The sequence below is a fragment of the Meles meles genome, chromosome X (genome assembly GCF_922984935.1).
Source record: "Meles meles chromosome X, mMelMel3.1 paternal haplotype, whole genome shotgun sequence".
Lineage (NCBI taxonomy): Eukaryota > Metazoa > Chordata > Mammalia > Carnivora > Mustelidae > Meles > Meles meles.
This window is the reverse complement of record NC_060087.1, coordinates 105,449,438-105,471,910: the sequence shown is the minus strand read 5'-3', so window position 1 is coordinate 105,471,910 and position 22,473 is coordinate 105,449,438. Positions and strand designations below refer to the sequence as shown.

Here is a 22,473-nt window from a genome sequence, read left to right as displayed (position 1 = left end):
GCTTGACATAATCAGAACTTTTACAGTATTAAAAACTTTTAGTTTTTATAGTGTACATAATTTAAAAGCACCTCCCAGAGGAGAGAACATGCCACCTGGATTCTTTTTAAATGTAGACACTTCGGGATCTTATTCTACATTTTCCTAGATTTTGTCCTATCTCCCTGACCACTCTCTACCAATGGTCCTACTTCTTTCTCCTGTCAAACAATGAGTTTTCACCCCCACCCTCTGATCCTTTTTATAAATTCTCCCCTCTAAAAGCCAATGTACTCTAGGCACAGGAATCCCTAACATGTATCTTCTGGTCTTCTATCTACTGAACTCTGATTGCATAACATTGGCTTAAGGTTGAAGTATCTAAGATCTAATTCATCTCTTTCTCTCCAAAATCAGCTACCATTTAAATGCAAAATTATATACAATATTATCACTACTGTGTTCCAACTACATTAATCATTACAAGAAAATTTTCAAGAAGTAGAAACAAAGAAAGAGGTATGCATTCCAGGACATCATAAAGTAATGACTTACGTGCTATCAAAATATTAACTAAAGCATCATTATTGAAGTTTCAATACATGGCAGTTTTTTAAATACACATGTATATTTGCATATACATGTTGTATATATGTCATTTTCTACTAATTTGTAAGTGGCCAAGCTAAGAATCCCCCTGTCTGAAGCCTACTCCCTACACATCTACCTCCACACTGTGCTCATTACAAATACACTGTAAAACTTCAATTAACAAATCTTTGGGCAAAATGAGGGGACTGAAAGTTAAGACAGTAAGAAGCTGGAAGTCAGACCTCAACTAAGAGATAAAAGGCTTCACAGAACCTAGAAACTAAGCTGAGTACACATGCTCCTCCTGGAATTGAAGGCAATTCATGAGAAAAGTCTCCTAAAAACTGTAAGACAAGACTTTATGGCCTCCCCACTCCCACCCCCAAACAGGCTCAAGCACATGTCACAGCAGTTCACTATTCTGGGGAATGCCCACCTTGCTGCATTAAGAGTAAATCAGTATGGGACTCCTGGGTGGCTCAGCTGGCTCAGGTCAGGATCTCAGGGTCCCGGGATCAAGCTCCGTCTCGGGCTCCTCACTCAGTGGGTAGCCTGCTTCTTCCCCTGCCTGCTGCTTCCCCTACTCGGTCTCTCTCTCTCTGACAAATAAATAACATCTTTTTTAAAAAAGAGTAAATCAGTTTAACTCAGGGTCACCTTGCAAAGAAAGTCTAGTGAGTCTCACAATACCAGAGTTAAGGAGGAAAGTGCATGCTGAAGGCAAAGGATATTATTTTATATAACATGACCAAAAAATACTTCACTGAAAGGCTAATTACTTTAAAAAAAATCCTGAATACGTGAGGAACCAAGCCAGGCAAAGGGAACAGCAAATACAAAGGCCCTGAGGTAGGAAGCAAATTATTCCGGCCATTTGTTTCTTTAGGCCTCAGTTTTCCAACCTGTAAACTGAGTATATAACATCCCGCACAGCAGGGCGCCTGGGTGGCTCAGTGTGAAGCATCTGCCTTCCACTTAGGTCATGATCCCAGAATCCTGGGATCCAGCCCCGCACTGGGCTCCCAGCGCTACTCTTAGCCTGCTTCTCCCTCACCCACTCCCCCTACTTGTGTTCCCTCTCTCTTTGTCTCTGTCAAATAAATAAATAATTTTTTTAAAAATAACATCCCCTACACCATATAAGAAGGTAGTATATTACGTCAAGTATCTGACACATGGAATGTATTCAAAAACTGAGACTATAACAGTTATCTGGGCACCTATCATTCCGGCAAAAGCCTCAGCATATTGTCCAGCACACAGAAAACACTCAGAAAAAATACTCTTAAATAATCCCCATAATAATATAAAGCAGACAGAGGTGCCTGGGTGGCTCGGTCAGTTAAGCATCTGCCTTCAGCTTAGATCATGATCCCAGAGTCCCAAGATCAAGCCCCACATTAGGCTCCCTGCTCAGCAGAGAGTCTGCTTCTCCCTCTCCTCTGCCCTACACCCCACTCCTTCTCTCCCTCTCTAATAAATAAAATCTTTAAAAAAATAATAACATAAGGTAGATGGGATAGTGCCTATTTTACAGTTGGGAAACCTGTGAATCAGAAATTTGCCCAATCTTCTGCTGACCCCTAAAATTCCTGTTAAGGATAAACACACACACTCTACAATTAAAAGATAGCACTTAAAATAATATACTGCCAAGATAATGAAACCATTCAAATTACTGTCAATTAATGAGCAACATTAAGAACATGGGCTCTACAGCCAAACTGCCTGGGTTCACATCAAAGCTCCACTACTTCCTAGGTAAGTGTCCTTGGGCAATTTTACATATTTGCTCACACCTCTGTTTCCTCAACCGTAAACAGGAAATAATAGTAGTACCTACTTCACAGGGCTGCTGGGAGGATTAAATGGGTTACTTTTTTTTAAAGATTTATTTATTGACAGAGAAAGAGAGAGACAGTGAGAGAGAGGGAACACAAGCCAGGAGATAGGGAGAGAAGCAGGCTTCCTGCTGAGCAGGGAGCCCAATGCAAGGCTCTTGATCCCAGAACCCTGGGACCACCACCTGAGCTAAAGACAGATGACCACCACCTGAGCTAAAGACAGATGCCCAACAACTGAGCCACCCAGTAAATGGGTTACTTTTTGAAATCACTTCTATTTCAGTATCTAGCATTTGGTTATCCAGTGTTACTAGTAATAGCATAATTTTTTTTTAAAAAAGGAAATCACTATCAAAACCTTTCTACTTCCATGGAAAATTTTAGAAATTGTAAAGCTACTGAAGTGGAAAAGCAGCAGAAAATGGAGACAAGAGAAAATGAAAAAAAAAACAAAAAACAAAAAAACCCCACCACCACAAATTGACCTAATGTTGCCTGGACTCAGACCAATTTACCTGAACAGATGTTCCTATTAGTATTATTGTCCTTTAGTAGGAACACTAGTAATGAGATTATATGCCAACAATGCTTTGGATAACATTTTACTTCATAGTTTATAACAAGTTTAATTACTAAGTTTTTTCTTTTTTTTAAGATTTTATTTATGTATTTGTTGAGAGAGAACAAGAGAGCAAACAAGCATACAAGCAGGGGGAGCAGCAGACAAGAGGGAGAAGCAGGCTCCCCACCAAGCAAGGAGCTCAATGCAGGACTTGGTCCCAGGACCCTGGGATCATGACCCAAGCTGAATGCAGACACTCAACTGACCAAGCCACCCAGGCATCCCTAATTACTAAAAATTAATTCAGATGTCCTATTTCTGAGGATTACGGCAGGTAGAATATAATAAACTTGATCATCTCCCCCCCCCATCCAACCCTCTTCTAGGTGTTACTTGATGCTTACTACAAAATATGAAACATCACATGTTAACTTCAGACTGAAAATGATTTATCCTTTATCAGCTACTGGTAGAAATAAACCTTTCTGGGAGCCTGGGTGGCTCAGTAGGTTAAGTGTCTGACTCTTGATTTTGGCTCAGGTCATGATCTTTGGGTTGTGGGATCAAGCCTCACAAGAGGATCTCAGAAGTCGGACTGAGAGATTCTCCCTCTCCTTCTGTCCCTCAACCCTGCTCACTCTCTCAAATAAATCTTTGTTTTTTAATTATTTTATTTATTTATTTGACAGAAAGAGACACAGAGAGAGGGAACACAGGCAGGGGGAGAGGGAGAAGCAGGCTTCCCACCTAGCAGGGAGCCCAATGTGGGCCTCGATCTCAGGACCCAGGGATCATGACCTGAGCTGAAGGCAGCTGCTTAACAACTGAGCCACCCAGGCGCCCTCAAATAAATCTTTTTTTTTTTAAAGATTTTATTTATTTATTTGAAAGACAGAAATTACAAGTAGGCGGAGAGGCAGGCAGAGAGAGAGAGAGAGAGGAGGAAGCAGGCTCCTTACTGAGCAGAGAGCCCGATGCGGGGCTCGATCCCAGGACCCTGGGATCATGACCTGAGCCGAAGGCAGAGGCTTTAACCCACTGAGCCACCCAGGTGCCCCCCCTCAAATAAATCTTAAAAAATAAAAAAATTAAAGAAGAAGAGGGGCGCCTGGATGCCTCATAGTCAGTTAAGCACCTGCCTTCAGCTCAGGTCATGATCTCAGGGTCCTAGGATTGAGCTTCCACATTAGGCTCCCTGCTGGGCAGAGTCCGCTTCTCCCTCTGCCCCTTCCCCTGCTCATGCTGTCCTTAACGCACAATGCCCACACGCTCTTTCAAATAAAAAAAAAAAATCTTTAAAAAATCAAAAACACAAGGGGCACCTAGGTGGCTCAGTGGGTTGAGCCTCTGCCTTCAACTTGGGTCACGGTCTGGGGTCCTGGGATCAAGCCCCGCATAGGGCTCTCTGCTCTGTGGGGAGCTTGCTTCCCCCTCCGCTCTGCCTGCCTCTCTGCCTACTTGTGATCTGTCAAATAAATAAATAAAGATCTTGAAAAATTTTTTTAAAAATCAAAAACACAAGAAATGGGGTGCCTGGCAGGTTCAGTCAGTAGAGCATGCAAGTCTTGATCTCAAGGATCATGAGTTCAAGCCCCACAACGGGAGTAGAGTTTACTAAAAAAAAAAAAAAAAAAAAAATACAAGAGGGACACCTGGCAGGCTCAGTCAGTTAAACTTCTACCTTCAGCTCAAGTCATGATCTCGGGGTCCTGGGATGGAGTCCCACAACAGGCTCCCTGCCTGGCAGGGAGTCTGCTTCTCCTTCTTCCTCCTGCTCATTCTCATTAACTCTCTCTCAAATAAATAAAATCTTACACACACACATACGCACACGAAACAAGTGTGAGCAAGGATGTGGAGAAAAAGGAATCCTTCCTTGATCACTGATTGTAGGAATGCAAACTGGTGCAGCCACTGTGGAAAACAGTATGGAGGTTCCTCAAAAAAAACTAAAAATAGGGACGCCTGGGTGGCTCAGTTGGTTAAGCGGCTGCCTTCGGCTCAGGTCATGATCCCAGCGTCCTAGGATCGAGTCCCACATCCGGCTCCGTGCTCGGCGGGGAGCCTGCTTCTCTCTCTGTCTCTGCCTGCCACTCTGTATGCCTGTGCTCGCTCTCGCTCGCGCGCTCTCGCTCTCTCTCTCTCTGACAAATAAATAAATAAAAATCTTAAAAAAAAAAAATAACGAAAAATAGAACTGCCATATGATCCAGTAATTCCACTACTGGGTATTTACCCAAAGAATACAAGAACACTAATTGGAAAAGATGTATGCATCCCTATGTTTGTTGCAGGATTAGTTCGAATAGCCAAGACAAGGAAGTACCCAACTGTCCAACAATAGGTGAACAGATAAAGATGGAGTGGAGGGGCGCTTGGCTGGTTCAGTCCGTGCAGCATGTGACTCCTGTCTTGGGGTTGTAAGTTTCAGCTCCAAGTTGGGTGTAGAGATTACTTAGAAAATAAAATCTTTAAAAAAAAGATAGATGTGGTGTGTGTATGTATGGGGGGGGTTGTGTGTGTGTGTGTGTACAGTATTAGTCATAAAGAATGAAATCTTTTTTTAACATTCTATTTAATTATTTGACAGAGAGAGGGAACACAAGCAGGGGGAGTGGTAGAGGGAGAAGCAGGCTTCCCGCTGGGCAGGGAGCCTAATGCAGGGTTTGATCCCAAGACCCTGGGATCACGACCTGAGTCTAAGGCAGACACTTAAGGACAGAGCCATCCAGGCACCATAAAGAATGAAATCTTGCCATTTGCAACAAAATGGATGGATCAAGAGAGTATAATCCTAAGTGAAGTCAGTCAGAAAAAGACAAATACCATGATTTCACTCATACATGAAATTTAAGAAACAAAACAATGAAAAAAGAGACAAACAAAAAAATATACTCTTAAATATAGAGAACAAATAGATGGTTACCAGAGGGGAAATGGGTGAAGGGATGGGTGAAATAGGTGAAGGGGATTAAGAGTACCTATTGTGATGGGCACTGGGTAATGTACAGAATTTTTTGAATCACTATACTATGCACCTGAAACTAATATAACACTGAATGTTAATTAAGCTGGAATAAAAAAAATAAATTCAGGGTAGCTCAGTTGGTTAAGTATCTGATTTTGATTTCAGCTCGGGTCATATCTCAGGGTCATGAGATCAAGCCCCTCAGAGTCGGGCTCTGCACTCAGCGTGGAAGCTGCATGTCCCTCCACTCCTATCTCCGCTCATGCTCTCTCTCAAATAAATAAATAAAATCTTTTAAAACATAAAAATAAATTTTTAAAAATGTGTTTTAAGTCTCAGAGCAGGAAAAAAACAAGCCTTTCTCCTACTTAATTGCCAAAGGTCCTCCGACTACTTTGACAAGTTTAACTTCCTCCTTGGTCTCAACAATTTTGGATTATTGTCTCCATTTTTTAAAAATCTGTATTTATTTTTTAAGCGGGCTCCATGCCCAACACGGAACTTGAACTCATGACCTTGAGATCAAGAGTTGCATGCTCCACCAACTGAGCCAGCCAGAGGCCCCTCTTTTTTTTTTTTTTAAGTAAGCTCTATGGCCAATGTGGGGCTTGAACTCATGACCCTGAGATTGAGTTGCATGTTCCACCATCTGAGCCAGCTAGGCACCCCAATTATCATCTCCTTTTATTTTCTTTCCCCAAAAAAGGTTATCACTAAGAAATCTATAAATCACCCCACTGGGAGGCAGTGTATCACCACATAAAGTAGTATGTTAGACTTGGGTAAAATTGGATTTAAAAGTAGGCTCTGCCACTTACTAGCTGAGTGAACTTGGGCAAGTCACTTAACCATTCTGGAACCTCAGTAAACGAAAATACCAACTACATAACAAGGTTGTTTAAGAAATAAAAAAGTCAGTGTTAGTAAAGGACTACAACTTGCAATCTAGTAGATGCTGTAATGATATCCTATAAAGTTTATCTTCACTGCAAAGCCAACTAGAGGAAATTAATTACTTTTCTTCCAACACACAGTTCTTTAATGTGAATATTAATAAGGTAATTATAATGCAGTTAAATTTCTAGAAAACCTAAGGTTTAATTCAATTATCATTTAAGAATCTGTATAACATACCACATGACACAAGAATTCAAAATTAGATAAAAACACAATCCCCAGTCTGAAGTTAATAATTTACTTATAAGAGATAAATGTGAAAAAAAAAGAGAGATAAATGTGAATATTCACCAATACTGTACACTTAAGCACTATATATTTATATATACACTCAAATAGTTACCTCTCATGTTAGACTTGCTGTTCTCATACAGCAACCTGGATGCCCGTGTTTCAGCCTAACTTCAAAAGTTTAGGGAATAATTCCTCACTAAAGAATTTTTTTCTAGGGGCACCTGGGTGGCTCAGGTGGTTAACTTTCAGCTCAGGTCATAATCCCAGGGTCGCGGGAAAGTCCCACCCCACCCAGCTCCCTGCTCAAGCCTGTTTCTTCTTCTCCCTCTGCCTGCCACTCTGCCTACTTGTGCTATCTCTGTCAAATAAATAAATAAAATCTTTTTTAAGAAAGGAATTTTTTCTGGGACTCCTGGGTGCCTCAGTCAGTTAAGCTGCTGCCTTCAGCTCCTGTCATGATCCCAGGATCCTGGGATCCTATCCCGCACTGGGCTCCTTGCTCAGCAGGGAGCCTGCTTCTCTCTCTGCCTGTCTGCCACTCTGCCTGCTTGTGCATACTCTCTCTCTCATTCTCTGACAAATAAATAAATAAATAAATTTTTTTAAAAAGGAACTTTTTCTAATATAATCCCATATTGTTCAAATAATCCCTCTGGAATTTTGCAAGTACATTTTGAACAACCAGATATGAATGCAACTACTGAATATTCCTCAATGAATTGCTCACTTTATGCATTGATATTTAATCAAAACTCAAAAAGTATATATACACAGAGCTGGAAAAATCCATTTGTCATTGACAAATTTGCTTTTCAAAAACATACCTTCATGCTTCAGCTTCCCTGCTAACCATGGCTACCACCACTTCCTCAATTCTCCTGCCAGGAATAAAGTGAGGAATGTCTTTTGGCGGGAATGAGTAGTGGAAACAGAGAGGGATAGATCTCAAAAGAAAAATATTATGGCTTTGCTAATATTTCCTACATTTTCTCTATTTCTTTAGTGTAAAAGGGAAATTCTCAAAGGTTCATGTTCCTAACTATCTTTAATACTATTTCTTTAAACCACAAAAAAGACCTTTTTTTAGTAAGAGAATATTAACCATGTTCTTTGTGGCAGTAGACACATCAGTGAGTGTGGAAAAATTCTTCTTGCTTTTAAAAAAAGGGGAAAAGATTAGAGATCCAAGAAAAGAGGATATCATATATCCCCATTCTGAAATGGGAATACTTCAAATATATCAAAACTGAATCATTATCATATATAGAGAATAAATTTAATGACTATCATATACTGCTACAAAGACACTTTAAGCTAACATTCTAACAAAGAATTCAAAGTCAAAAAGTTAAACACACATTTAACTTTAAATCCCTATTTTTAAGTTTATTTTTAAGTAATTTCTACACCCATCCATATGGAGCCTAAACTCACAACCCTGAGATTAAGAGCTGCATGCTCTTCCAACTGAGCCAGCCAGGCACCCCAAAATTCCTATTTAAAAGCAAGCAATTAGAAAGTGAAATAAAGACACACAAGAGTGCCATGTAACAGTGATTGCCAGGGCACCTGGGTGGCTCAGCGTCTGCCTTTGGCTCAGGTCATGGTCCGAGAGTTCTAGGATCAAGTCCCACGTTGGGCTCCCAGCTCCACAAGGAGCCTGCTTCTCCCTCTGCCGGCCGCGTCCCCTGCTTTTGCACATGACCTCTCCAGGACAAATAAATAAATACAATCTTCAAAAAAAAAGTCATTGCTGATTGCCTCTTTTGCTTTTACACAAAACCGTAACATCATTTAGAAGATCTCGACTTTTGGATAGCATGGGGGATGAACATGGGCTCTTTTAACTTCATTTATAAACAACCACCAAAGACTGAAGCATTCCAAGGCTTCACTTACAGGCCTCAATCATTATTTTTCACCCAAAGCTTTTCATTGGGGTGCCTAGGTGGCTCAGTGGATTAAGTCTCTGCCTTCGGCTCAGGTGGTAATCTCAGAGTCCTAGGATCAAGTCCTGCTTCCGGCTCTCTGTTCACAGGGAGCCTGCTTCCTCCTCTCTCTCTCTCTGCCTGCCTCTCTACCTACTTGTGATCTCTCTCTCTGTCAAATAAATAAATAAAATCTTTTAAAAAAGAATACTTGTCACTGGGGCACCTGGGCGGCTCAGTGGGTTAAGCCTCTGGCTTCAGCTCAGGTCATGATCCTGGGGTCCTGGAAACCAGCCCCACATCAGGCTCCCTGCTCAGCAGAGAGCCTGCTTCTCCTTCTGCCTGCTGCTTCCCCTGCTTTCCCTCTCTCTCTTTCTGACAAATAAATAAAATCTAAAAAAAAAAAAAAAAAAAAAAACAACTTTTCACCAGGTACACCTGGCTGGCTCGCTCAGTAGAGCATGTGACTCTTGATCTTGGGGCTGTAAGTTCAAGCCCCACTAAAATCTTAAAAAAAAATTCTTGTCATTAATCTCAAATTAAGGACACTATATCAAAAACAACTGCATTGGGACGCCTGGGTGGCTCAGTGGGTTAAGCCTCTGCGCTCAGCTCGGGTCATGATCTCGGGGTCCTGGGATCGAGTCCCGCATCGGGCTCTCCGCTCTGCGGGGAGCCTGCGTCCTCCTCTCTCTCTGCCTGCCTCTCTGCCTGCTTGTGATCTCTCTCTGTCAAATAAATGAATAGAATCTTTAAAAAAAAAAAAAAACTGCATTGATGGCTACAGGTTTTAGCCTAATATTCTTTAATATACAGTAATCCCAGTATGTAGTGTTTGGTGTGGTTTTTGGGTTTTTTTTGGTTTTTTTTTTGTTTTTTTAATATTTTATTTATTCGACAGAGAAATCACAACTAGGCAGAGAGGCAGGCAGAGAGAGAGGAGGAAGCAGGCTCCCCGCGGAGCAGAGAGCCCGATGTGGGGCTCGATCCCAGGACCCTGGGATCATGACCCGAGCCGAAGGCAGAGGCTTTAACCCACTGAGCCACCCAGGCGCCCGTTTTTGTTTTTTTTTTTTTAATTTTATTTATTTGACAGAGAGAGAGAGCGCGCGCGCAAGCAGGGGGAGTGGCAGGCAGGCAGAGGGAGAGGGAGAAGCAGGCTACCCGCTGAGCAGTCCTAGATTAAAAACAAGCAACAGGGGGCGCCTGGGTGGCTCAGTGGGTTAAAGCCTCTGCCTTCGGCTCAGGTCAAGATCCCAGGGTCCTGGGATCAAGCCCCATATCGGGCTCTCTGCTCAGCAGGGAGCCTGCTTACCCCCTCTCTCTCTGCCTGCCTCTCTGCCTGCATGTCATCTGTCTATCAAATAAATAAATAAAAATCTTAAAAAAAAAAAAACAAAAAAACAAGCAACAGCTTTTTAAAATACCAACTGTAGGGGCTCCTGGGTGGCACAGTTGAGTGTCAGACTCTTGGTTTCTGCTCAGGTCATGATCTCATGGTCATGGGATTGAGCCCCACGTCGGGCTCCCCACTCACTGGGGATTCTGCATGAGTTTCTCTCTCTCCCTCTACCCCTAGGCTCTCTCTCTATAAAAATAAATAAAATCTTTTAAATAAATAAAGTCCCAACTGTATTAATTTCATATAATAAACCAAATCCACAAAAAATAACCTTTTGTCATCAGTGACTATGTGGCCCACAAATATGGTGGGCCACTTTCATGATGGATTTAATGAACTAAAGAAAAGACTTGCAAAATTAGGTAGATCCACTTAATAACCCTGCAGTTGTTTGTAAAATATTGACACCAACAAAACCTCCAAAAGTGAATTAGCTAAGGGATTAAAAAAACACACACAAATTCCTCAACAAAATATTAAAATGGCCAAAAACCAGCCAAGTATGAAATAACTTAGTCCTCTTAACATTGGCTCTCTACCAGGGTGCCTGGTTGGCTCAGTCAGTTAAGCGTCTGCCTTCCCACTCAGGTCATGACCCCAGGGTCCTGGGAGCCCTAAGTGGAGCCCTATGTCTGGTTCCCTGCACTGTGGGGAGCCCGCTTCTCCCTTGCCCTCTGCCACTCCCCCACTTGTGCTCGCTCTTTCTCTTGAATAAATAAAATCTTAAAAAAATATTTTTTAAACGAGAGATCAGCTAACAATTACTCCCACTAAAAAAAAGAGGGTGGAAATCCTAGTTTACGATATACTATTATCTGAGATTATGCTAAAATTATTTCTCTAAATGTTTGAATTAACCTACAGTAGTCATTTTTGGGGGATGGGATGTATCACAAATATAAACAGGCAGGAACAGAAGCCAACTACAAAAGTCACCCAAAAATAAAGGAAGTATTGATTTTATAACACTTCAGGGGCTCCTGGGGTGGCTCACTGGGTTAAGCAGCTGCCTTCAGCTCAGATCTTGATCTCAGTATCCTGAGATCAAGCCCCACTCCATCCAGCTCCCACTCAAGCCAGCCTCTCCCTCTGCCACTCCCCCTGCTTGTGCTCTCTCTGTCCCAAGGGCTCGCGCTCTCTGTCAAATAAAAACCTTCAAATAAAATAATAAATAAAAGAAATGATACCTCAATATCTATAAGACTTAACTCTCAAATTATGTTACAGGATCAGTTTAACTTGAAATAAGTCTAAACTGTATCTTTTTCTTTCTAACACCACTTCTCCCCAGTCACAAAATTATTTCTCTTTCAGTTTTCTTCTGAGAAGAAATGTATAAGAACCCCCAAGAAACAGCACAGATTTAGCATTTCCTCCCAAGAAAACAGTAAGGGGAGTCTGAATAATACGTAAGAAAAACACAGCTTATACAGTCAAAGTAGTTATCTTGTCTTTTTCTTTTTATTTCAGTGGACCTCAGAAGTTGTTTTTCAACAGTCACTCAAAAGTCCAATAGTCACTTGAAAAAAAAAAACTGGAAATTCTACTAGGAAGAATTTTAAAAACTGTCTCTTGTCTTTTGCAATCAACCCCACACCAACAGAAATTCCCCCAGGAGTAAAAATAAACTCTCAGAACATGGCTGTTTAAAGTCATTTAAATCACTTTCATGTCCAAATAAACTGCAGAGGTTGTGAATCCCCTACTATGACTTACTAATTAGGCAAGGTACTAGGCTTCCCTATACTTCAGATTCCTCCCGAAAAATGGAGTATTAATCAGGGACATCATATATCCAGTTTCTCTGGGACAGTTCCAGTTTATACTATTATCCCAGAATGCCATCTAGTTAGTGTCCCCTTTCATGCTCAAAAGTATCCTGGTTTGGGGCGCCTGGGTGGCTCAGTGGATTAAGCCGCTGCCTTCGGCTCGGGTCGTGATCTCAGGGTCCTGGGATCGAGCCCCGCATCAGGCTCTCTGCTCTGCAGGGAGCCTGCTTCCTCCTCTCTCTCTGCCTGCCTCTCTGCCTACTTGTGATCTCTCTCTCTGGCAAATAAATAAATAAAATCTTTAAAAAAAAAAAAGTATCCTGGTTTGAGCAATAAATCATATGGTAATGGGTAACAAGGTCATGAAGATTAAGTGAGGTAATACACGTAAAGCATTTTAACAGTGTCTGATGGAGAGTAAGAGTTCAGTTAGTGTTAACTATTGCTAATGTTAGTCTCTGTCAAATACTTTTTATAAAAAGTTTTGAATCATGTAATGAACAGAATTTCTACAATATTTCTTTTTACAAATGAATTATGCACTTAACTTGCCACATTCAATTTTCTGAAACAACTAAGTAGCACTAACTGCTTACAATCAACACTAACCAATTTATCCTGAGATGGCAATATTATCAATTGCATTCATATTTTATTATACATATTTAGTAGAGGCCATATATATAAAGGCTACTGACAGGAAGTAACTGAAAAGTAAAACTCTGGGGGCGCCTGGGTGGCTCAGTGGGTTAAAACCTCTGCCTTCGGCTCAGGTCATGATCCCAGGGTGCTGGGATCGAGCCCCGCATCAGGCTCCCTGCTCAGCAGGGAGCCTGCTTCCTTCTCTCTGCCTGCCTCTCTGCCTACTTGTGATCTCTCTCTCTCTCTCTCTCTCTCTCTCTCTCTCTGTCAAATAAATAAATAAATAAATCTTTAAAAAAAAAGGCTAAAACTCTGCTTAGCACCAAACCAAGGCCCTTAATATTCTGCAACCCTTCTCATCCAGGGTTCTACAATGTTGATTAACCACAAAACTCAAAATTATTTGAATGACCATCTCCTGAATTCTCCCAAGAATGGCACAAAACTAGTATCTTGCCAGATACACAGGAGAGAAACTAATTCATTACATACAATGGATGCCTTGGGGCATAATCCTGTTGTAGAACACCAGGGTCTTGTTATTCTTGGGAGTACAAAGGGGTAAATATAAATGAAAAGACTCAATATTGAACAAAGAATCTGGGGTAGAAGAAGACTGCATCACTGGAAAAATTATCTCCCAGAGAATGAAGCTTAAGGGAACAATTAACATAAAATATATAAATTTGACTCATGGCTATGAAAAGCACTATACATTGTTTTACCTCATCTCCACTAATTTACTGTAGGCCAGCTATCCAACATCTTGCAGTCCTTCAGGTAAAAGTTCTAATTGTGGTTTATGAGAAGCAGAAAGGAGAGAGAAAAAGCAAAGCTGAGACCAAAATTCCTGTCACTGATCACTAATGAACCTACTAATGATCAAAGACACCAACAGTAACTATTACCTATACAAATTAGAACAAGAAAATTTAATAAAGTGAAAAGATGAACTAGAATAGCAATTAGAAGCAAACAGAAATACTAACACAAGGAAAGAATTATTTTTAAGGTACTATTAACTAACAACAAACTTCCCATACGGAATCAGTCAGAGCAGTGAATTATAAAACAGTCATTTTTATTTATAAAAATAAATTTTTATTTCAACTCTAACTGCTCAATAAACAAGCTGAACGCATCGGGCTCCCTGCTCAGGAGGGAATCTGCTTCTCCCGCTGACCTCTCTCCTCTCATGTTCTCTCTCTCTCTCTCTCTAATAAATAAATAAAAATCTTAAAAAAATGTTAAATCAAAAAAAAAAGTTAAAACAGTTATTGGCATTCAAAAGGAACTCAAACTAAATTATTTCTTAGAATATCTCAGGATTCAACAAGTTATAGGTCAAATCCCATTACACCAATGTTATGCATGCCAAAAGTGTAAACAGGACTTACTCTTTTTCCCTTTAACAACAGTGGGACATTAAAAAGGAATTTTACCTTTGAGTGTACCCTAGATTATCCAGAGCTTACAGAAATCTCTCTAGTTGGTCTCATCAATCCTAGTATTATCCAATTAAAAAATTTTTTTAAAAACAGCATTAACATTATTCACCCATTCCTTTGGAGGAATGGGGAGTATAAAACAATTTCAATAATCTCCTGACTAACCATATGTAAAGACTTCTTGTTTTCCTCTGGTTAGTATCAAAGAGGGAACTATATCAAGCATACATTAGGAACACAGTTCAGGTAGCAGATTACCACAGCTACTTAAGAGATGTAGTTTGTTTTCTAGAATGCACATATTCAAAACTCCACAAGCAACACCACTTACACTGAAGAAATATAAAATTTGGTTCGATTAAATGCAAAGTAGGCAACCCAGGATATGTTAAAAAAAAAAAAAAACTAACTGACAATTTTGTTTTCTCACATTATCTTCACCAAACAGAAAGAACATGCAATAACCACCACTCATGACAGCCAAAGATACAGAGAAAATATTATACAAGACAGTACTAAACCACAAATTAAAAGTCCTATGCATGGAACAAATGTAGAAAACTGCATAAGGAAAACGTACAGAAGTTTTAAAATAGCCTAAATCATTAAAGTTTCTTTTTTATTCTCCAGTAATTAATCACATTTCAGTATATACTGATACCCATAGCTAACTGGGACTATCCCTTTCCTTTGCTAAGGTCCCCAACTTTCAAAATAGGTATACAACAGTGCTCCACTGTACAGTAACTGTCATTTCAAGTATCTAAATAATCTACTAATAGCAATTTCAAAATGCTGATACAAGACCAGGTTGGTTTTTTTAACATGTGAGGCACAAAAGTCACCACATTAAAGAGATGTGAACATTATCCTAAGATAAAATGAACAGATCATTGTGTCCATTTAATATAAATTTTAAACGCAAAAGTTACCTTACAGCATCAAAATTTGGAGTCTTCCTCCCATTATAAAGAACCAAAAGCAAAAAGAATATGCTATTCACTGTTTACTCCCTTCCCACACATGACTGTGGGTGGCATCAGTTAAACATGCAGAATATTAAGCACTACTAAACTGTCCAAGGCATATTTTCACATCTAACACTATATTCCCAAAAGATAATTTATTTGAGCCTGAGCCTGCTCCCCACCCTTCCCTACCCATTTTAATACACAGGTCCTCAGACAACCACCAGTCAATAAGGCAAGATTGAAAAAAAAAATAATGAAAAATGTAGGATTTAATTTCATTAAAGTCTGGAGTGTGTGAACTTTAAAAAAAAATCCTAACTAAACAGACTTCAAAGTTACCAAACTCATAATCTGTTGGCTTAATAGTTTAACTGTTACCTTGCCACAATAAATCTGAAGCCACAATCCTCATCATCTACTTAAGATTTGCATACAAATAAGAATTCAAAATATGTAATCTGTCATCTCATAACATTCTTCTAAAGCTAAAATGCTAAATATGAATATACAGACTAATATTAACAGTTACGAAATATCTGTTCCTAGACTAGAGTGGAATTTTGCTTTAATAATGATGAGGGAACACACTTCACCCAACACAAAAATTAAACATCTATTATTTTGGATTCCCTTTAGAACTTTGACATATATTCAAAAATACATCTCATGGGGTAAAAAGCCTGACACTGAACAACACAAAACTGCAGAAAATAAGGTACTTACCTTCAAAGAGCGTAGGAACAATTCAAATATACTAATTATGGAAACTGATTATTTTAACCGCACTGCACTTTTACTGCTGATGGTTAATGGTCAGAATGTCCTTTATAGAGCACATTAGAATATTTTACATATCAACTTTTAACTACAACACCAAATCCTTTAAGAGGTGGGATTTAACTCATTTTACAAGTAAACATTTGTTTTCATATTAGTTACCCAAAAAAAAGAACCCACCCCATCCCCACTGCCAGTCTCTGATACCTTGGAATGCTAGTTACTTCACAGTGGGAAAGAATGGCTAATAAGTACATTTCTTATCCAATCCTTGTCTCTACCCATTCATTAAACACCAAATACTGAAACTGAATTCAACTCCTACCTCTATCTTCCTACCAGGAATGCGCCCTAGGGCACCAGAATCCCTTCCACTGTCACTTATTGCAACTGCCAAAGCCCCTCCTATTAATAGTAAATCCCTTTCATACTGACTCACTGTAACTCCAACTTAATGAAATAGACAAGAAGCAGAATTTACAAACTTTGAGAATGGAATTTTCCCGTTTTCAAAGGCTCAAAAAAAGAAACTAAAAATTGACCACATTCAGACTAAGTTACAAACATATGAAGTTGAGCCAATTTGTAAGAACTTAATATTGCTTATTCTATATTGGTTCAATTTAAGTATTTTTTCAAAGTTTATATATCAGGCATTGTGTAAGTACTTATATACAAGGACAAGTTTTCCATGCAAGTAACTGATACGTAAATATAAACTTTATGTCATCACACCAAAATTCCAAGACAATTTGAAATCTTTTTTCAATTTTTTTGTTTAATTATGGAAATTTTCAAGTACACACAAAAAAGTAGAGAGAATAGTACAATGAGCTCTCCTGTAGTCATCATCCAGCTACAATCAACTCAAGGCCTTTTTTTTTTTTTTCATCTCTACCTCCCTCCCTCCCTCCTCCAATTATTATCTTGAGAAAAGAATTATAAGAAGACACTGTGCTCAGTAAGAACACTGACAAAAACCCAAAGATAGGGAAGTATCAAAGACCAGCAAGAAATCAAGAATTAAGCAATGTAACTGTCACCCTACACAACTACTTGTTAAGCGGAACATTTAAGAATTCAGTTAAAAACAAAGAAATGGCCATCTTTAAGAATTTTAATGAAGTCCGTAAGATCCAAAGGGCATATTTAAAATTATATCCACAAGGATAAAAAGGAATATGTGATGAAAATTAACTTAAACATCTGCAATTAGCTTGCATTCATATAGCATTTCGGCTCAAAACGAAAAAAAAGAGACTATTTAACATAATGTGTCATAAAATTACAATTCAACCACCTGAAAAACCGCTTAACACTTATGCCTTAACTGGTCCTTCTGATCCCTAATTATAGATTGATATCAATGTAAAAATAAAACCAGGCATTTTAATGTAAGTGGTTTAAAATGTTCAAAATTAACCCCATCGTTCATTGGAAAACATATGAAAGCAAGTCTAAACTACCTGACTTGTATGTCATTAAACAGAAATGTATCCACTTTCCAGGGCCGGTTTTTTTTTTTTTTTTAATAAGTTCACATATACCCTGAAACGCAACGCGCTAGGCTACAGATAGAATTAGAAGACCGCCTCCTGCTCTTGCTCCTAACCAATACGCAGAGAGAGAAGGTTGGCAGGAAAGTGCTGCGAGGACAGTAACAAACACCAGCAGCTCCCGAGCAGGCCCTGCTAAAGCCAGGAATGACGCACTTCGGTAACCCGACTCTTTCTCCCCTCCACCCCCGCCCCCAGCAGCGGTGCTGACACCGCCAACAGCCCGGAGTAGGAAAAAAGACAACAGAAAAAAGGCAGAGGTTGGACCGCACAAGGTTTCATCAAGAAACCTCGATTATTCCTCTTTCGACACTAACCACTAGGACTAAACAGGAAAAGAAGCTTCGTGCTTAAGCAAGTCCCATCATGGTGGTTTAAGAGTCACTAAATTAAGCTGATAATGAGTCCAATCCACAGAGACAAATACAGGGTGTGGCTGCCGTGAAATACGGCGGTCCGTGGGAGAAAAGGGGTATGGAATTTACACTCCAGTACGAGGGGAAGATGGGGCTTTACCGGGGGGGGGGGGGGGGGGGGGCGGCCCGCGCATTTTAAGGAACCATTTCAAAGCAACGCAAGCTTTTCGTTTACTTAAACCTAATCCCACAGATCAAAAGTTTCTGATAGATATGCCGTGTAAACTGTAAATAACCATTTAATCAAGCTCCATGACCCTCAATTAAGAAACTACATCCAAGAGAAAGGCGGAGGGAGAGAGAAGGGAGGGGTGGTAGGCAACAACATATAAAACATTTCTAGGCCACGGAGGAGAAAGTCTCACAAACCGGATGAAACTACTAATCAATATTAAAAATTAAAGCTGAACACTGCAGCACGAAAAATCTCACGATAAGACCCATTACAGTTCAGAATTAAAAATAAAATGACATATACACCAAGGGAGAGCGGAAACTAAATGTCGAAAGTACAGCGGTTTATAAAAAACTAAAGGCAAAACAAGACCTTCTCGCGACGAGGGAAAAAAAAGGCAGAAATCAACAATACGTTTACGAATGTAGGCCAGAAAAAAATGGGAACGGGGCTCAAAGTTTTGCGGAACTACTTGATGCTGTTTCCCACACCTTCTCTCTCCCATGGCCCATCATACCCTTTTCCTGCTAAAATCACCGTACTGGGTACGCGAAAGAAGAAAAAAGAAAGTCAACCCCAAGCAAGAATAAAAGTGTGGAGGGAAAAAGCAGAAGCTGCCTACCTGGGGCAAGGATCAGCTCAGTTCGTGCCTTGAGAAAGACAGTGCGGGTGGGGGTGGGAACGAAAAGCAGCACTAAAACTAAAACAAAAGTGGCGCCAAAACCCCCCAACAAACAGCCTTCCACTCCCGCCCTTCCCCCCTCCTCCCATGCCAGGCAGGCAGGGCCCCCTCCGGGGCAAGGTCTGCACGCGGGGGCCAACACCGCCAGACCCCAGCCTATTTATAAAATTGTTGCCTGAAGAAAACTGACCGAAGTCGGGCCTCGGAAGGGATGGAGAGATCGATGCCAATCGCTTTCCCAAGCAGTTCCCCCACCACGCGCTGGAGATGATGGGGCGGGGGAGAAGCAGAGGGGCCCGTCACATGAATGTTGTTCCCTCTCTAGGAAGGGAGGAAGAGAGGGAGGGAGCGAAGGGAGGGAGGAAAGGAAAGAGGGGAAGGGAGAAGGGAGGGGGCACGAGGGAGGGGTGTGATCAGAGTAGATTTTCCCTCGCCTCCCTCGGTCCGAGGCCCAAATATACACAACTGAGCCTCCGCTTCTCCCCTCCCCCCTAGGTTCCCAGCACCACCATTTTGCTCTCTTCCTTCCCCTCACCACGATACCGCGCTCTCCCCCACCCCAGCCACGGCCTCCCCGGCTTTCCTCCCCCGACTACGGCTCGCACTCCACCCCACCTCCAGTTTGGGCTCTCCCAGGCTTAAGAGCCTGCCGGAGAAAAGGCACCTAAATCTAATGCTACACAGAGAAGCGGAGCCTCCATCTTGCGCTGCTCCGCGTTCTCCATTTTGGGCCACCCATGGGGGGGGTCTCCGTGGAGGCCCCGAGGGAGAGTTGGGCGAGGGAAGGAAGAGAAAATCTTCAGCGAGGGTAGTCGAAAAGAAGAGTCGTGCAGTAGAAAGCCACTCTAGGAGTAGGAGGTAGGGAGGAAGGGGGGCTGGAAGTTCCTTGGTAGTGTTGAGGTAGCCACTTGCGGGGAGAAGGCAGAAAGAAGGGTTGGGGGTTACGCGGGGACGGGGAGGCTTCTCCCCGTCTTGACTTAGCCACCCGCTCCATGGCTGCCCCCGCTGGGGGCAAAGGGAGTAGAGGGGAAATTAAACGGCAACAGAGTGCCCATTCTCTTTCCCTCCCAACTCCTCTCTCGCGCCCTATTTCAACCATACACACCTCACAGTGGGCCCCGCGCCCTCCGGGTGCCCCTCCAAACTTCTAGAAGCTTCGCCTCCGCCATTTTATAACTTACCTCCCCCCTCAGCGTACACAGAGGCAGCAACGAGACTGTTCGCCTCCCCCACTCCTCCTTCCTTCTTTCTCAGGCCGGGGGCTTCTTCACCCCTGGGCTGGTACAAGATATTTTCCCCTTCCTCTTCTTTACACCCTCGAATTCTACTCAGGGACGGAAGCTCCCGCGGTTCTAGAGCGGTGGGGGGTTTTGAAAGTGGCGGTCGGATCCGGCGGGTTTTTTTTTCTTTTTTTTTTCTTTTTTTTTCTTTTTTTTTTTTGGTGGCGCTTCGGGATTGTTTGGGGTGTTCGCTCTTCGGCGACTTGGAGGCGAATGGAACGCGCAGGCGCCATCTGTCGGCCACGAACCCGCGCTCAGCTCCCGTTGGGAGGGAGCGGCATCTAGCGGTAGAGAGCTGGCACTGCAACGCTTGTCTCCCAGCGTCCTCCTCCCTATCACCGACCAATCGTGGCCGACTGCCTCCTGGGTTCAGCGTCTCCGACGCCGTCTGCGAACGAGGCGCCCGCAGGGGCGCGCCGCCGAGTGGGGTAAACAAGGTGCCGTGCCCGCGCCTGACTTACTCATTCGTTTGGCAGCGCTTCCGCCGCGGACCCAAGTGGGCCGCGTTTCCTCTTTCTTTAATGGAGGGGGGAAGGGGGGGCGAGGGTCGAAAGGAGGTCGTTAGGGATGTCCGGCAGAGACCCGGACCGTGGGAAATCGGAAACCGGGCTCGCTCGGGACTCGTCCCCCGGGCCCCTGCGCCCCGTGCGCGCGGCCCGAGGTTGGCAGCCCAGTCCGGCATCACCCTTCCCTGTCCCCTCCTCTGACACGCCCCAGCGAGGGGCCTTCCGTCCTAGTTCCGGACCCTCGCTTCCCCGCGGTCCCTACTCCTTACCACCAAAACAACTCTACTCGCGGAACTCTGGCACCTGATTTAGGGGGTTTGCTTTTTGAGTTTCTGTTTTGTTTGCTTTTTGCTTCGGCTGTGGAGGGAAAGCAAGCCGATTCTCTACCAGGAAGACTTGACACTGGAGAAAAAAAATTTTGTTTTTTTACAGCCCATTATTCCTGTCTCCCAGAAAACGTGGTCTTTCTCTCTAGGGTCTAGGAAACTTAAGGAACTGGGCTACGAGCCTAGGCCGGGCGCTCGACCAATTTATTGACTCCTAGGGCGGGGTGGGGGGAAGAAACGGGACAGAGCAAAGTGGGGGGAATTCGAAATTTGGGCTGAAGAAGTCGAGGGGTACCTACCCCGTTTTCCCCCGCCTTCCTCGATTATCCACCGTGTTCCTGGAAACGTGGGACCCGGCGTGCTTGCGACTTGGTTAAGAATTTTGGCTCCTTCTAAATCCTGCTTCTTCACCCCTCCTCCAAGGTGAAGTGCAAAAGGACCCCTTGCGCTCCTTTGACCACCAGTTAACGCAAGTCTTTATCACCCTTTTTATTTATTTTCTTGTTTGTTTGTTTTGAATCCAGCCTCCCGGACCTTTGACCGCTGAGAGCTCTCTACGCGGGGGAGAAAAAAACTCGGGGAGGGCCTGTCCCCTCCGAAGCGCCGCTTTTCCTAGGACAGGAAGAAGTGACCTATTACAGTGTCTCCATTGCTGTTAAAGAAGTTCTCAGATTCATACAATAGTGTATAGCTAAGAGCGCTTAGTTCCTCTTTCTTTTTTAAAAATGTTTGGTTCGAATATTCCTTTAATATTACTTTTTAATTAGAAGAAAAGGAATAAATGTATTAAATAACAAGACAAATTTTCTAAATGAGGAGAAACGAAAGACCCTTGTTAATCGTGGAGATTTCACCCGATATCACCTCTAAAGCATTCCTAATGCAATATAATGATTAATCTCAGCCCTCAAATTATATTCCACGCTTGTTTTAGTTTCCCATTCGCTGTGCTTACTGTTTTTTTCCTGCAACTTTAAAAAAGAGTTACGGTATATTTAATCAACTGAACAATAAAAGTTAAACAGAAACATCTAAATATCAATAACAAATAAAATCCGAGACATTTTTACTTACCTCTAAAGCTTTCGGGAGTGGAATACTATTCAAAATAAATTTCCATTTCTTTTATAGACCATCTTTGGTAGAATGTTATACAGTTTTTAATAGATTCAAGTTACAGAATGATGCAGCTAGAACATTAAATAGGGAGTAGTGGAAAATTTACAGTTATATAAGTTAATGCAAAATTCCACTTAAAGTAATAGAAAAATTGGGCTCTGTACCAAATCATTTTACATTAATTTAGTTCAATTGTGCCAATTTAATATCAATTGATATTCAATGATTTCCTGTCTTAGTATTAGCTAAAAACCACTGATTTTCTGCTCCAAACATGACATTATATAGTACGTGGTACAAACAGTATTGCATCTATCTTATAAATTCACATTCTTGTCTGT

General features: G+C 41.8%; 1 protein-coding gene across 6 annotated transcripts in view; it reads right to left on the bottom strand.

Annotated features, from left to right (window-relative positions):
- Window positions 1-21,479, bottom strand: part of STAG2 (stromal antigen 2) — a 146,810-nt gene extending 125,331 nt beyond the window's left edge. Inside the window, exon 1 of one of the 6 annotated variants that reach the window (XM_045994926.1) lies at window positions 21,313-21,479. The gene's annotated coding sequence lies outside the window, so the exon portion shown is untranslated. Of the gene's footprint in view, window positions 1-18,841; window positions 18,921-19,091; window positions 19,434-20,006; window positions 20,062-20,082; window positions 20,371-21,312 lie in introns of those variants that run through there. The other 5 variants (XM_045994924.1, XM_045994930.1, XM_045994929.1 and 2 more) reach the window with 5 other exon arrangements.
- Window positions 21,480-22,473: the final 994 nt, after the last annotated feature.